This window comes from Lepidothrix coronata, unplaced genomic scaffold, assembly GCF_001604755.1.
Source record: "Lepidothrix coronata isolate B3197 unplaced genomic scaffold, Lepidothrix_coronata-1.0 Scaffold0, whole genome shotgun sequence".
Classification (NCBI taxonomy): Eukaryota; Metazoa; Chordata; class Aves; order Passeriformes; family Pipridae; genus Lepidothrix; species Lepidothrix coronata.
This window is the reverse complement of record NW_016690180.1, coordinates 1309084-1326801: the sequence shown is the minus strand read 5'-3', so window position 1 is coordinate 1326801 and position 17718 is coordinate 1309084. Positions and strand designations below refer to the sequence as shown.

General features: G+C 42.2%; 1 long non-coding RNA gene across 1 annotated transcript; it reads left to right on the top strand.

Annotated features, from left to right (window-relative positions):
- The first annotated feature begins 2765 nt into the window (after nt 1-2765).
- LOC108493030 lies at nt 2766-9201 on the top strand. Its single transcript, XR_001873310.1, has 3 exons — nt 2766-2852; nt 7037-7040; nt 9192-9201. It is a non-coding gene; the product is annotated as an uncharacterized LOC108493030 (long non-coding RNA).
- Nucleotides 9202-17718: the final 8517 nt, after the last annotated feature.

The following is a 17718-nucleotide window of genomic DNA, read 5'->3' as shown; positions in this document are numbered from 1 at the left end:
AATTTTGCTGGACATCTTCCTTTGGGAGGAAGGAAGGTTTGTGCCAGCCAAACAGCTTTCTAATTCCCTGTTTCATTTCCTGAAAACACAAATTAGGGCTGAGCTGCTGGGTGTCTGAACTACTCCCTGTTGTCTTTGTCGTATCTGTTATCTCAGATGCTGTTGAGAAGACCATATAAAAGAGCATACAGCAGTTGTGACCAACCACACAGTAATATAATAAAGGTTCATCCTTCCTCACACAAAACATATGTTTGTTTAATATTGTAATATTTGAAAGAAGTCCAGAAATAGTGTAATTTTTATGACTAAGCAGAGCAGTGTTTCAAGAAACATTGCTGGTTCAGAATGCTCCTGATGTCTTGGACCCTCTGACTTTTGATGCTGGAGACTGAAGCAGTGCTTTAGTGAGTAGTACTTGCACATTTTGAGTGGTAGGGAAAATGTAAAGTGCTCTTGATAACACTTGATGGTAGCAACCATCATCATGGACCAGACCCCAAAAGACAGATTGGCATCGCACTTGCCACCTTGGTCTTTGTCTTGCTGAATGTCTGATCAGCCAAGTCAAGGTTCCTGTTCTCTAAGGAGGATTCTTTGGGTCACTAGCTGATGTATTTATTAATGCAAACTATCTGTTCACCTCTGATGGAATTGTTTCAATAACATCTTTCTTAAGATTGTTCTGGTTTTGCGTATCTTTTTATGATATTCTGCATTTTTTCCCCTTTAGCCTTTATGCTGAAAACTTCTATAAAAATAGTTATCCATTTAAATGGACTTTGTCTACTTCTTATTAAACAGAAATCTTTGTGTTTCGGTAAAATCTGTGGATCTGTTTGGAAAAGGCTTTTTTCAAGGAGACAAAATTTTCATTTGAAAAGTAGCATAATTTTCTGGTTTGTCTAACTTATTACTTAGGCTACCTTTTAATTTCTGTTACTTTTTTTGTCCCTGCAACAGGTGTAAACATCCTGGCACTTAGCCAAATAGAGAAATAGCATGCTAATTTCAGTGTCTTTACACTTATTTATGTAGTGAAGGCTGATATTTTAAAAAATGCAAACATCCCAGTGACAATTAGTCTATAGGTGCTGCACCTGGAACTTGGCAACAGGACTTCCCCAGAGCCTACTTGAACCGTTTCCTTCTGGCTCAGAGAAGAGTCTGGTTTCCTTATGCTACTTCCTGGCTGCTGAAATTCTACCTTCCTTTCTTATTTTCCTTATCTGATTTATTTCTAATGTCTGTGGATGTTTAGCTAACTTTACTTACAAACAAGTATACCCACATATGACTTCCACTGCCTCTTCCCTGAAGGCTAATGTGAAATCCAGCTGAGAAAAGCCTCTGGTACCATCCTTTAGCTTCATTGTTGTAAAAATGCAAGGGATTCCAACAGCTTGGCTGCCTGAACTGGGAGGGTGCTGAGAAGGTGTAGGCAGGATGGCTCTGTGGGTCCATATCTTAAACCGATGGCAGTGTTATAATTAAAAAAAAAAAAAAAGATGTGATACATCTTATATACAAAAACAATAGATGCTCTGGTTACTGATTTACATACATGAAAACAGAAGCAGAAACTTTGCCTGCGCACATCCTTCAGTGCCATGAAAAGATGGCACTAGAGCAGAGCCTTTGTCACTCCAAGCTTAGGATCCCACATACTTGTCCACGATGTCACTGAAGGGAAGGAGTTCTTTTAAGAACAGGACACTGAAACAACCACAAAATGTTAGAGAAGCCAGAATTTACTAACAATAAGCAATATGAGATCTGTACTCCCAGCTCAGTCTTGTACTCCACTTGAAAGGCTATGGAAACCTCTGCTAATTTTATATCCTGTAGTTTGCAACCGCATCCAGTAGGACTTGTTATATAAATTACAAGGGCAGTAGCTGATGGGATACTACTCAAGGCTAAATCTCAGAATCTTGTGGTTCCTGGGAGAATCTTCTTTTGGGGTTGGGTTGTGTAAATTCACCTCCTTCCCCATTTAGCTGTGCAGAGCTCCAGAAGCAGAAAGATCTCCCTGTTCTAATTTGCCCATATTTCATTTATTGGCCCTACCAATCTAGTGTCTTTTTAATCTACTGTACTGCTGTTCCATGAAGCAGTCTGGGCTACCAGCTGCCAGAAAACATTAATGAATGGTTGCTGTGCATACAGAGGGCAATTGCATGTTCATAGAGCAAAGGGGAAGGTCTCCTGGGCATCCCTGGGCAAAGTGTACTGGTGAGTGCTAGGACACTTTAAGCCACCTTTTACCCTTGTCCTCCCTATGGTCCTGCACTGATCCCTGCCTCCAGAAGGTCATGTTTCCATTCTTCCTTGAGGTGGCTCTTTCCACTTATGTAGGTAGCCAGCCTGTTTCCCCAGCAGAAGGAGGATTCTTAGCCAGTTCGACTCTTGTGTAAAACATCAGTGAGATATTAAGCAAAACATCTTAATTAGCAGCAAAAAAGGAATTTTTATTCCACACAATTTGGGAAGTGAACACGGAAACTTGAAAAATTAGAACATAATACGGAAAGTATTCTACTTGCAATATTAATAATACTAATGGAAATACTAATATTTTATCTGATGACTTTGACACCAAAAGTAGGCAGGTAGCGGTGAAGTTTGCTCATGAGATACAGCTGTGAAATGTTGTCAATATAGCTGAAGTCAGAGACAACATAAAAGGTGAATTGGAAAGTCTTGGGGACGTGAAATTCCGTCAAACTAGATCGTGCCCTTGCATACTGATGAGAAGTATTTCTCTTATGAGCTGGGACTCCATCGTTTGAAATGATGACCAAGAAGAAGCCTGGCCTGTGCTGCTTGTTCCTGAGGCGGCTGAGCTCTCAGTGCTGTGTAACTCTGCTTTTGGCTCCTGCCATTTCAAAAGGCACCCTGACAGCCCATGGAGTAAGACTATATCTCAGCTGGCTCCCTGGTGTGCCACAGCTCTCCCTGGGCTGCAGAAGGTAAGTGGTAGTGTATTACTGACATGCTGGCAGTCATCTCGACTGAATTCATCCTCATGCATTAACATTCAAGAGAGAAATGAGGACTTCATCACTCCAGGGAGGAAGCAGACTTTCTGCATGACCTGTGGGGCTTTTCTGTATGGCTTGAGAAATTGGCTTATTGAACTTTTAATCTGAGGTAATGTTTTAAGTTTAGTAATAATAGAGACATTTTTTCTTTAAAATGCCCTCATTTTTTCTCTTTAGTGGCCCTTTCTCCACAATGAGGGCTGGTTTTGAGAAGAGGGCCTAACTATGGCTGAGAGGAGGGAAACGCAAAGCAGTAGTCTGACGTGGCATTCTGCGTAAACCTGCCTGTTTGGTTTCAAGATGTGTCTCATGGGGCAGTTTTACTATCCCCAGCACAGCTACTGATGCCTGTCCTGAAGTAAGATAATTGGTTATGATCTGTCCTGCCCAAATATCTACAACCCCTTTCTGGAGTTAGTAAAAAATCTTCCTTACCGGCCAACCTTCAAGTGTACCTTCAAGAGGGACATAAAACCCAGCACGACTCCCTTATCACATGGCATTAACTGACATGGCGCTGTCATTTTCGATATGTGTGACTTCTTGCCTCCAAGCCCCATGCTGAGATCTCGTGTTCCTTTTTTCCCCAGGGTCATGTCGTACACAGAGTCCCCACTGTGTGTTTGCTTTGCTGGGTCAAGGAAAACATGAGATGACAATTTTATCCTTTCCTATTAATGGTTGAATGTAGAGAAGAAAAAACAAGGTCTTTGTGGATTTCATCTTCAAGACTGAATTTATAAATCAGGGCAAAATGTAAAGATGGACCCTCTCCAGGGCTTTTGATCTCCTGCACCTTTAAGAGAGGGGTAGCAGGGTGGCATCTTCCAGGCTCTATAGCTGTCACAGATTTTAACTGTTTTCTTCTGAATAGCAAGTATTTGATTCAAAGGGTGCCTGGCAAAAGATTCTTGTATTTTTCCAGTGGCAACATTGAAAAAATTTCATGTATATATAAGATCCAGCATCCACATAGGCTGTTGGTGTTTTCTGCAACTTTTTGTAAGTTTGGGGAAAACATATTAATAAGTACTGTTTCTCTTTCTTTCTTTAAAAAAGACAAGGAGAGAAAGCCTGCATTTTCTGCCATTTCCCAAGAGGCTTTTTATCTGTTTAAACCAACTAGGGATTTTTCACATATTGACATAAGCATTCATTTGCTAATTTGCTAGACATTAAACTGCACAGCATTCTTGAATGAGACTGGAATACTTGGGTACTTAGTGCTGCTCAGACCCCCGCATCATTCCCAGTACACATATGGTTTTCCTCCTCTATCTCCTAGATAAAAGTCACTGTTTGATCGCCTTAAGGAAAAGAATGAGTTAAATGGACCAATATTCTAGCCTTGGCTCTAAAACTGGGCCTTTTCAGAAACTCCTCAGCACCTGCAGCAGCTAGGTCATTTGCACATACATAAATAAATAAATTAACAATGAATAAATAATTTAATCCCACCACACAATGCCATCTCGCAGATCTGATCCTTTGCTCCCAGTGAATTTGTCCATTCCTAATTCTTTTTGATAAAGTCCTCAGATACTTGCTGACTGTCAGTCTAATTTTCTTATTGTTTTCGCTTGATTAGTTCTGTATGACCTAAGGTCGCCCTTAAAATCCACATCTCTCGTGAAGACTCCGAAAGGCCTTCTTTTTTCAAAGGGATGGAAAGTGCCTGCCATTTCTCCGGACAAAAGCCTGGAAGGTTTTCAGTTATTAGCCTCCTGAAGCAGCCCTTTCGCTCACCCAAGCGCAAAAAAAACTCATTAGGGGGCACCTTTCTTTCTGGCTTCTTTATCTGATGCATGTAGGGCTTACGTGTTTCAAGATTTGCAGGTCTTGGATGAATTTGGACAGCCTCGCTTTTAACCCTGCCGGACTGCGGTTATGCCCACCACAGACATTTGCTGTAGCTCCATGCCCTGAACCACCTGGAGATGCTTTGTCTTTTCAAAAGGTGCTTTACACCCCGTTTTGTGGTGAGCAGCAGACACTCCAGCATGCTGCTGCACTTGGAAGCCACTCTCACACACAGGGTGTGGGTAGAAAGGCAGGCAAGGCTGCCAACTGATGACAGACTCCACATTTTATACTTTGTGATAAGTTCATGTGTCTATCATGCAGCCCTTATTACCATTGGAGTGATTTGCAAGACTAAGGCAGTATGGCCCTGAGAGCCTGCCATGACTGGGCTGCACTGTGCCCTGGTGTGCTTTTTCTGGTGTGCTTATTCTTTTTCAGGTGGCAACGTAAATACTTGGTAAATACTCTTCTCACACCTGAGGCATGTCAGGTGGGCTAGGGAGAATCCCTAAAGATGCATCCTTATACACATTATAAGTGGGCATCTTGCCATTCAGAGGGCATGTGCAAAGTTGCCAGCTCCTGCATTTGCTTGAGCTGACAGAGGTTATAAATCAGGACAGTATCTGGTTTGCTATGCTTAAACAGCGCTGCCCAGCAATGCCATACCTATGGTTACCTTTTAAGAAGAAAAATAACCTGAAATTGTACTGGCAGGTATTACAATAAGGAAAGTTGCTCACTTATCTAGACTCTGGTATTTTGTTAAGGAGACACTTCATTTGATTGAAAAAAGAGCTAGGAACAAGCCAATTGTTTCTCTGTCAGAAAGGGCTGCCCAGTGTCTTTGATGAGAGACCTCAGTTTGGGCTGGAATCTGAGCCTAAAGAGGATAATGATGCACAGAAATAGAAGAAAAATAATCAGATCCAAAAGGCCTAGGTGGAAGATATCCTTGGCAGATGTCTTGCTCCTGCAATACTACTTTTGGTCCTGAAGATCATCTTGTCTTCCACTGGGGTAGAACTGACTATGATCCCTCTGGGTTAAAATATGATAGAAAAGCTCAGGGCTGCAGCTGAGGTCCTACTTCCAAGCATGCAGGGGACAGTTTTGTGGCCACCAATCTTTGTCCTGGTCATTTTCAGGGATAGTCTTCTTGTTAATTTGGAAGAATGTACCATTATGACCACTATTTTTTTCTGAACTTGCCAGTTCCTCTGAAATCCCTGTGATACCAACACTTTACCTCAATCTATTTTCCTTCTGAAATCTGGCTCCTCTGAAATCTGAGTGAGGCAGCACTCAGTGAAGTAAAGGAAGTCGTGTGCATGAGGCTGAGCTTATGTGCAAATCCTTGCAGGGTCAACACTGTGAACTGCATTATTTTTTCCACTGGCATAAATTTTGAGCAGCAATTAGTTGGATATAGTGTCAAATAATGTGGAAACTATGTGATCTACTCCATAGTACAAATTAAGTTACATTATTGTCTGAAGAATAGCAGAAACAAGAAGAAGTGAGAAATTAGGGGGGAATTTTGGACTGCAACCTGGCAGTAATTTAGAATCATAGAATCATGAAATGGTGTGGTTTGGAAGGGACCTCAAAGATCATCTAGTTACTCTTGATTTAGTATCCTCTAACAGTTAGGGTCTTGCTTACTGTTACAAATCTGCCAGCTGGGTAGCTGTCAAAATTAATTCCACTTTGTGTAACCTAGGTGATCTCCTCTCCTGGAAAACTGCAGGACTACAGTTGGTCCTGAAACACATCATTGGGACCACATAGAAATTGTTATATTGTGATATATCAAATCTGTAGAGGCAGCTGAAGGCACCAGGAAACAAATCACAAGGAGAAATTATATCAGCATGATAACAGGCGGAGTCTTTTTTAGAACTTTTTGCATCAGTTTATTTCCCTATCTCAAGCTATGCGGGAGAATTTGAAGCTTACTGAATAAACACTATGCAGTGATAAAGAAGGAGTTTGAAGATTGAGAAGAAGTTAACTCTTAATGTGTCACTGAGGAGATCATGTATCTTGTGTTGAAGTATTAAGACATAAAAACTTGGAAATCATGGTAAAAATAAGGCTGAACCATGATGGGTGGTAATGTCCCTGGAGATCCACTAACTATCCCTCATTCAGAGGATTTTCTATCTGAGTAATCATTATTTTAGCAGTCTGGTGTCTATTGGCATAAAGCTATGATCCTTGGAAAAATTTCTGAAAACATCAATGACTTTCCTGGGAGTTTGCTGGTTAAACACACAGTTATTTGGCTAATAAATAGAATAACTTCATGTTTTTCTTACAAATAGTCATTATCTGTTGTTAAGGCTGTCCTGTGCAAGGCCATGTTGGACCTTGATGATCCTTGTGGGTCCCTTCAAACCTAGGATATTCTACGATTCTATAATTTAGTGTCATCGTATTTTATCTTTTAGTGTGTTGAGGGAAGGTTTGACAACTAGTCTGAAATAGCCCTGGAACTCAGAAGACTTGAGAAACTTTAGTTATAAACAAGGACAACACATTGGGTTTTCAGGATTTTGTGAAACATTTCGCTACACCTCAAAGTCTCAATATTTTCCCAATGCCAGGTATTGTCCACACTGAAAAGGAGCTGAAAACTTAAGGTTAGGTAAAAGCTCAGGTGTGATTCTGACATCCTAGTGGTCAGGTGTGGGCAAATATAGTTTATTTCAGTGGGAAAAAAATAGTGGTTGTGAAGCTCTGTTCTAACATGGTATGCTGTTCCAAAAATGGAAGGAAACTGGGTGAGTAGGTGGTTCAGCACCAAAATAGCAAAATCTTTCTTTTTAAAATGCATGAAGCACAAGCTTCAGCAGCAAAACTGGATGCTGATGAATTCTAAAAAAATAAATTCTTTTTCTAAAGAAGAGTTTAAACATTGGCTATGCTATAATGTATCTATTTGCAGTGAAATGCCAGTTCCTAAGTACACTCATGGGAGGGAACGCACTTCTATTTTCTTCACTCGTGTTAGCAGCCAGAGCTGGTAAAATTTCTGTGACTGTAATGAAGAGGAGAAGAGAGAGGAAATTATTTCCGTTTAAATGAATGGCAAAATTCTCCCCTAGTGTGCATGTGCTTAAGAATATAGATTTTCTGATTTTATGTGTAGATGTTTTATACATGGAGTTCCTGAAGCCCTTTGCTTCACGTTGTCAAAGATGGCAGAAGAATAACATAACTGCAGTTACACAGACATCTTGGAGCTAAACCAGTGCCATGGAGAGGCTCAAGCTTCTAAATTTGACATTTTGACAATCAGATTATGGAGAAAGGATGCTGGCTTTCAGTGGATGGCTAACAGTTTTGTCTGAAATGGTGCTTTCTTGGGGGAAATAGTAAAAAACCCCATTCTTCCCCACCCAAAATTCTTTCCATGTGTTCTGCAGTACGTGCAACTAGTACATTAAAAGTATTTGTCAACTGGGATTTGTCATCAGTTGTTACAGTTTAGTGGCCGGGCTGGCTACACCTTCAGTTTGTGCAACAGTCACACAAAAATGATATTTTTTTGTAATTAAATGTGATATTATAGCATGGTCTAGCCCCTCTGAAATATCTGAGCAGATAAATTAGGCTACTTGCCAGGCAGCAATGCAGGTGGGATTCAGCTGCCCTGATTTTGATCCTACTTGTATATCTGAATCTGACCTATTTATCCTACATTCCCTCTTGATTCAAAAGAGGAGACATAGATATTCCAAGGAAAATCAGCTCATCTTAAAAGGAGAAAATAAAATCTGTCTTATAAATTGTCCTCTGGAGGTACCTGTTTATCCCTCTTGATTAGAAAGATTGCTTTGAATGATTAATTCATTCTTAGACCTCTACCTTTGAAACACCTAACAGTTTAAAGTCAGATGGTCATAAAGTTCAGTATGTCCTTCTATTATCAGGCCACTGAAATTATTTTTCTTTTGTGGTATGGTGTTACATTATGACAAATACATGAATTTTTCCAAGTACATGAAGTACAATTTTTCCAAGTACGTGAATGAAGAAGTCCCACTGGTCTTCTCCCATCTTTGTATTTTAGTCTGGTGAGGAATGAAACTCACCAGCGTTCTGCCTGTGTGTTTGTGGACCTACAGGCTCTAAAGCATACTATGTCCTCACCTTATGCCCTGGTTAGCTGTGATGAGATGCTCAAAGACATTTTGTGCCCTACCAAATCATTGTCATTTTCCTGCAGTAACTTCTTATCTTTATTTTTTTCTACTTGCAGTTACAGTGCCTGGAAAACTCTTTGAAAGGCCTTTAGGAAGCTGGATGCTGGCAGCAGGGGTTACCTCTCTGTTCCAGAACTCCAGTCCTAAAATTCCTGTAACTTCCTGCTAAAAGAGGATGAAGTTTAGCATTCTCTCTCTAAATTTGATCTTAAACTGAAAAGGCAAATTGATTACAAATCCTCTTTGGAAGAGGCTCATAAAAAGCTGGCCAAATACAGCCAAAGAAACCCTTTGGAAACCTGCTACAAATTAACATAGCATATTTTCATGACTAGCAGAACAACACGTATGTTCTCCCAGTTGCCTATCCTTGTAGCTATGTCATACACTCCTCGTAGGGATGCACGTCTTTTACCTACTTGTTGCCTGCCATATCTAATAGTGTAAGTTGCTTTGTGAAAGGGTGGTAGAAACCCCTTCTGAGAGTATAAAGCAAAGCTGACTGTAACACAGTTGCTAACTGCATGTAACATACAACAGACTAAGAAAATCAATGCCAAGATGCTGCCTCTCTAGTCCACTCTGGTGAGACCCTACCTGGAGTGCTGCATCCAGCTCTGGGATCCCCAGCACAGGCAAGACATCAACCTGTTGGAACAAGTCCAGAGGGGGGCCACCAAGATGATTAGAGGGATGGAGGACCTCTCCTATGAGGAAAGGCTACAAGAATTGGGATTGTTCAGCTGGGAGAAGAGAAGGGTAACCTAATTATGGTCTTCCAGTATCTGGAGGGAGCCTACTAGAAAGATAGAGAGAGACTTTTCACAAGGTCATATAGTGACAAGAGAAAGGGAATGGCTTCAGACTGAAAGAAAGTAGGCTTAGATTAGATATTAGATAAAAATTCTTTACTGTGAGAGTAGTGAGGTACTGGAACAGGTTACCCAGAGAGGGTATGAATGCTCCATCCCTGGAAGTGTTCAAGATCATGCTGAATGGAGCCTAGTCTAGTGAAGGGTATTCCAGTCCGTGGCAGGGGATTGGAACTAGATGATCATTCCAACCTAAATCCTTCTATGATTCTATAATTAAAGTTGCAGCATGGAGAGCTGCAAACAGCTTTTGAGAAGATGTAAAATTTGGTGAAGAACAGCATGTCATGTTGCTGCTTGGAATCTCACCATAGTAAAGTCATTTGACCTCATAGAGTTGGATTAGCTCCTGCATAAGCACACAGATGGAGGTTGGCCTTTCATTCAAGTGTAGATTTTTGTTTGGGGTTTTTTGTTGGAGAAATATTTTATGCACTGAGTACCGGAGGCACTAGGACCTGCTCTGTACATGACTTCACTTTCATGATCAGAGTAATTGTGTGTTTAAAATCAGATTAGATTATGTGCTTCCCATACATCTTCATAAACATGTGGCTGCATAGTTGAATTAATAAAATGAGAATAAGGAGCCACTGAAACATGTATTGCTTACATGTTTGGTAAGGTATCTGTGATGCAGCTTCATTGTGTCTTCTCATGGAAGTAACTATAGCTTCATGGATGCCCAGGAAGCTTGGCCTACCTGCGATAGCTAAGGATGTATGCACAATATATACACATGGGTAACAAGCATATAGGGTCTCATTTGCTTTAACATACTGTCTTTTCTGCAAATGGTGATTTGTAACCTGGTGGAAACAGTGGCACCTTTAATCATCATTTAACTAAATTTCCTTGATCTCTGCTGTCTAATAGGTTTTGGCATTATGCAGCAAATTATGTACTCTTGCTCATGCTTTTTTCCAGTTACTTTCTCGTCTTTTCTAGACATCAAAGAGAATTTAAGTGGGTGGTCAAAAACTAAGTGATCCCAGTTATGGGGTAGAAAACTGGAATGCTTTATTGAAGACACGCTTCGCAATATAAGGGTCTTGGGGGCAGGACATGTTAATGAGGAGGATGAGCTATGTTAATTAGGGAACTACACAAGGTTTTACTGCAGTTACCCAATAGGTTAATATTTCCCTCAACCAAGATTACATAGGGGGAAAGGGATTAAAAGGTTTACACATGGTCTGATACAATCATCTCAAGAGTCCTTTCTTATTTCTGCTGGAGCCAGGCTTAATCCATAAGGTTGAATCTTTAACCGGTCTTGTGAGGAGGATTCAGTCCTTCAGATCAAGGGATTCTTGTCAGCCCCTATTGCCCAAGGCCCACTGCATTGACCCATCGAACTCCTTTCTGCAGATATTATATTTTAGGATCCAACAAATTTACGATACTTTCATTAATAAAACTCCAAGACTTGTTCTTTTCTCATTTCTTTTAGAGAGAAGAAGGTACTGTATGAAAAGTTTGTAGCATAGAAAAATTTTTATTACATCGTATGATAAAAAGGGATTTTGTAGTGGAATATGAAAGTCTCAGGTTATATTGATTCTCTTAGAACATTCCAATATATCCTTGTCTTATATGGGATACATATTGTCTCAGTGTTTCCTGAGGTTCTTGAAGTTTTGTAATCTTTGCTCAGTGAAGGTCAGTGATCCCTATTACACTTTTCTCATTTTGAAATTGAAGGTATATGAGGTTTGTTCGATAGATTTTGCTGTTATTGTTCCTTCTACTGATCCCGAAACCCCAGCAGTAAATTTCATAGTATTATTTCCATCCTACCATCTTTGGTAGAAAACTCTGTACCCTAACTTTTACTCACAGCTATAGTGTCATCACCTCTTGTAGTGAGTAAGGTTGTACAGGTGTATCAAATATCTGCCTGTATCAAAAACCTGTCAGTATCAAACCATGAGGTTGTCCTAGGATACCTTAAAGGACATTTTAGTTTGGGGAAAAAGGAAAAGAAACCCCAGTATTATATCTTAGTCATAAAATATGTCCTGGGATAGTTTACTTTGGCTGAACGCCAGGTATCCACCGAGGCTGCGCAGATCTCCCCACCCCCCAGAGGGAAAAGGAAAGATGAAAAAAATGTAAAAACCTGGGATTTACCGAGAAAGGCAGTTTTATATTTACACAGAGAGGAAAAAAAGGAACTATAAGCACTATACACACAGGGAAAATTAACAATAAAGACTACTTCCCCATGAAAGGCGTTTTCCTCCGAAGAAGAAGCAGCCTGTCTACCACCATGTAGCTACCCACAAGAACAGAGAGCCCTTACTTCCTTCCAGTCTTTTATATCTGAGCTGATGTAACACAGTATGGAATATCTTATTGGTAAAATATACGTCAAATGACCTATCCTATTCCTGTTTCCTTCTCAGGGAGAGTAGCAAACCCATCACAAATACTGACCTTTAAAGGCTCCTCTTTCTGAATTTTTCCCCTGTAACAGCTCTAATGTAGCATGCATGGGAAGATATGAGGATCTAATAAAGCCATATTTAAACAAATAGCTAACCAAACCAGACTAGGAAATACTGAGAAAAACTAAACTGAATGCAGCTGTACTATGGAAGAGGGCCTGTATAAGCTTCTTATGTGTGTAATACATAATGGTATACACATGATACACAAAGCACATGGTACACAGGCCACTTGTACCTCCAGAGAAGGAGAATGAAGGCAGGTATGAAAGCCATAGTGTCCACTCCTCCCTAGCATTGAGAGAACACTGAAACCGTGTCACAGCTTTGTGCTCTAAATTGAATGTCTCCTTCAAGTTGATATCTTGAGATCAAACCCTCTCTGGACAGACTGCCATCTAATCTCTCCTTTGAAAGGATAAACCAGAGCACAGTGTTTCCTTCAAAGACAAATTGAAGGAAAAGACAAAGAAATTGCTTTGTAGGGGCAGAATGGTTATGAGAAGGTGCTTCCGAAGTGGGACACAGTTTTTAGCCTTCAACCTTGAGACTTCCTAGAAGAATGTCTAAGCCTCACGCTAGGAACTAAGGGCAGGGAGATGGAGGCACAGGCTACTGAATCACAATGAAGGCATTTTCTGCCATGATCCTGGTCTTAAGGGTTCCAGTTGGACTTTGCCCTACTCTAAATGCCTGCACCCTTTATGGGACTGAAAGACAAATTTATTGTTGGAATTTACAAGAGACAAAGATGAGCTCAGAGATCAGGCACTGCCTGGTTTCCACAAAGCTAGTAAGAGACCGAGATTTTCTAAATAATGGACCACAAAGTGATCTGGTGTAAATCCTTCCACATGCTCTGGGTTAAGCCTTCAGCAGGGGTAAAACTAACTTCATAATGTTCACCAAAAGCATAAGAACTGAGTCACAGACCCTGTAATGAATTCCCTGTTGCCTTGCGGGACTTGCTTTTTCAAAGGACCTCATTTTTTAATAACACAATTGATACATAGACTAGAACTGCACTGGGAGGTGGTGTGTTCTTACAGTATTAAAAATTAAATTAATTACCCTTAAGTTTTCAGAGCATACATACTGAAGTTTAGATTTTTTGTTATCAAAAGTGGGTTTTTTCAGCCTAATTAACTGTATTACTGCTGATGAAGCATAGTGCATATTTCAATTGCTGTAGCTTCAAGATGAATGTTAAACAATCTATTTCCTAAGTTGAACTGGACTTAATATTCTGTTCGAATCTTCCAAACTACTCCTCTTTCTTCACATATGATGTTTATCCAGTCATTCTCAGTGTTGCTTATTCTCACCTTTTAAAATGAGTTTTGCTTGTTTTAACATGCCAGTTAAAACTGTGTGTATGCAGTATGGTATGTAGGTAGGTATCAGAGCTTTAATCTTATATACATATTAAAATGCATTTCTTATACATCTTTCCATAATCATTTGTTCTCTTCAAGAGAATTCAGTGTTCTTTTCCTAAAACAGCCTTTGCGCACCATGTGGGCAAGTTTTCTAGAAACAGAGATGATGATGTGAGACTCATCCAAGGCAGGAGCATATCTGTGAGATCAGATGCTACATCTCAGCAAATATGAAACTGTTGTCTGGAGGGTTTCTTTCCAAAAGTCTGCCTTTGCGAAGGGGTTGCTGGACAAGCCTGCAACTGCTTCGGCAGCTTGTGTGTAATATGCAGACTGTTCCACAGGCAAACAGCAGGTTTCCTCCTCCTCGTGCTTGAGTCACTTTATAAAGGAAAAACACATGCCTGGGCTTCAAGATACTATTTAACTCTCTCCAAGAATGTGGTAGCACAGTAAGAAGCTGCTCTGGCTGGGGTAATCATTGTACCCTGGCAACTAAGACCCTCTGCTCTCCTAAGCACTTCTGATATGATCCTGGTCAAATCATGTGGCCTACTCTGGGATGCCTTTGAGCCTGAGGAACAGCAGCATCCATGGAGCAGTGGGACAGCATGACTTATAAACTGGCAGGATCTTCACCATGGGACAGGGATCATATCCATCCACTAGGAAGCCAGCTATCCTGTGCATCACTGCTGGAACAGATCTGTGGTTAAGAGCCTTCATTGGTGCTGTTCCTCCTGCTTCACTCAGTTGCTTCTTCCCAACCCATGGCTCAGCCCCTATAGATGTGCTGATGCAACTGTTCGCGGTCCACTGCAAGCAGAGTGATCCTGTACGCTAATCCAAAGTACAATAAAAATACTCTTTTCTAGTCAGTTAGTGACCTGATTGATAAGATGCCCCAAAAATTACTGTGTTGGCATGAATTTGGGGATTTTGCTCTGTGACATGAGCTCTGTTTCCAAGGCTGGAAACTCCACAGTGTGGCACTGCCACCAAAGCCCCCAGGTCTTTGAATAATGCATTCAGACTGGTGCAAAACCACAGGAAGAAAGAAGAGTTCTGACCTGTCCTATATGTGCTCAAAGTCCATAAACATTTTTAACTTATTTAAATAATAGCATTTCCTTCCAGGCTTTGCCTGTTACCTATTGAAAACATTTAAGATGAAGAGTTTATGAATAGGCTACTTATGTCTCTTTGATCTAATTGATGATGCTTTACTTAAATGATAGTGCAAACAAATCCTTGTGATAAAATAGGGATTTGGAGATGTTTTCAATAATGCAGTTTTACAAAGATCAACATAAACTCTTCTACTGCCTGAGTAAATGACAAATGAGAGTCAGATGCAAAACCGTAACCTCACATTTTGCTGTACTTTGATTCCAGCACGATTATTTACCCTCAACACAAAGAAATTACTGAGATGTGACTATGCTGTATAACTGTTTTCTGCGGTAAGAAGAATTCCAGAATTACATGTAGGACATGGAAAGTGTGAGGAAAAGAGAGGGGTTTGGATAGCAGGGAGAAGAAGAGGTGGAAAAGAAGACATGAAAGGCATAGGGAAGGAACACAAGGCAAACTGTGGCAAAAGGGATGTGGTGGTCTAAGAAAGAGAAAGATGCTAGCTGAAGGAAAGGAATAGGACATGATAGAGCAAGTCATTCACCATTAGGATTTTTAGCCAAGATGGTGCATAACAGAGAAGCTAGTGCTTTGAGGGCTTTGGGAATTAGTTTATTTTCAGGAACAAAATGCTGTGCTAGCTGCTGCCAGACACCAGTAAATAGCACTGCTGTGTCAGATGATGAACATCACCGGGCCAGACAGGCACCCCACCTGGGACCAGGTACAGCCTTTACAGGCCCAGCACAGGTGACATCCAGCTCCTACCTGCTCCCACCAAAGTTGGCAGATGGTGCTCACAGCAGAGCTAAAATAAATCCAGGGGGAAAAAGGCTAAAAGTGTCTGCCCTATAGATATGGAAATGTATAATAAAATGAAGACAAATTATATGAACCTCTGTCAAAAGACTGGGGATGCCAGTCCTGAGGGAGCTCTGTGTCCCACTGCCTATGTGGATCCAGCTGTGGGCACAGAGCATGGCACACAGGTGTGGATCTGAGCTGGGAAGGCAGCTCAGATCCTGAGCATGGTACAGCTGATTTTAGCAGATGCAAAAATAATTGGGGGGGCAAAAGTCAGGGTCAGCAGAACCAGGAGGTGAGCTCAGAGCCCTGAAAGGGTGGAGGGAGGGGAGACTTTTATCCTAAAGTAATTCTAAAGTCAAAGAGAGGTTTATCCTCCACAGCTAAATGAAAACGAAAAGAAAAAAGAAAACAAAAAAACCAGGATAGCAACACTGGGGAGACAAAGACTCATGGACCAGTGTGAGTTTGCAAAATTATATGCAAATGACCCCAGTTTTGACCATGGTGGCCCTCTGCTAATCCCAGACAGAAAATCTACTTAGCAAAGGAAAGTTTTGTTTAATTTGGTTAACCGGGGCAAAAATATTGAATATATGTGTATTTTCAGGAAAAAAAAGTCATATCTTTAATGCTTTAGTACCAAAGTGGGATCACAAGAGCTTAATGCTCACAGAATAAAAATTGCGTAGCATTTTCTCCATATTCTGCACCTAGTGCTGGTAAAAACGAGCATTTAATGTGCTTTCATAATAGGCACCAGCCTCTCTGCTGCTGCTGAATGTGTTCAGTTGATCCCAAATTGCTCTGTGTTCACTGACCAAGAGTGGATTTACCACTGGATTTACCATCCTAAAGGTGTCCCGAGGAAATGCGGGTGTTTTTCCCCCCTCCCTGGCTGACTCTTCACGTTATTCCGCCGTGTAACCTTTTCCCCACTAATCTGGGATAGCAGATTTTCCTGTATTTACAGGTTAAATGGAAGGTACACATTCCACTTTTTACTCATTGTAATGAAGATCTTTTTGTCTGTCTCCGAATAAAGGCTCGGGTTGGTTTACAAATTGCGGGTCAACCCATTCCGTGACCTGGGCAAACAGCCCAGGTCAAATCTCCTCAAGGCCTCCCCACCCAAATGGAATAAGTTAATTTACCCCTCGGCGGCTCCGGCCCCGCCGGGCATACCCGGGCTGCCGGGGGGCGGGGGGTAGCTGGGGTCCCCCTGCCCTGCTGCCAGAGGCTGCGGAGGCACCCGGGAAGCTTGGTTCAGGCACGGCCGGAGTTGCCTCACCGGGAGAGAGCCGTGCCGCGGCCTCGGGAAGCGGCTGGAAGGACTCACTCCCAGAAGCTTCCATCGGTTTTATTTCCCGTGCTCCTCGTCTCTGCAGCGGCCACCTCCCCTCCCCGCCCCGGTCCTGCGCCGTCCCTTATTCCTCCTCCTCTGAACAAGTTGCGCCTCGGAGAAATTCGCTGGCAAAGCCCATGGGAGATGCCGGTGCCGTTCGGACACGTGCCTCCGGAGCATCCCTCCACGGGCGCGTGGAAGGGCGAGACTCGCGGATGTGCGGAGAATCCGCCGCCTCCGGGGCGCCCCAGGACTTCCTCTCAGCCCCCCCGTGACCTGGGAGCAGAGGCCAGGCGGCACCGAGATCCGTCCTTCCATGCCGTGCCCCCTCTGCCCGCAGTGCCACGGCCAGTGCGTGCAGAGGCCTCCCTGGGCCTCGCGGACCACGTCTCGCTCGTGGGGTTTTTGCCCTGGATGGGTGGGAAGACTCCCCACCACCACCCGAGGAAGCTCCCTCACGGAAACAAGAAGGGGAGCGAGTATAAACGTTTATTCCGAGACATCGCTTGTACAGGCACCGCACCCGCGGATGGGAAAAGGAGCGGGTGGGGGCAGCTCCAGGCCCCCGGAGAGGACGGGCGGGAGCAGAGCCAGGCCCCTGGAGCGGGCAGGGGCTTCTCGCCCTCTGGGACCCCAGCGCATCTCACTCTGTCCCGGCAGCCTCCCCGTGCGCCCA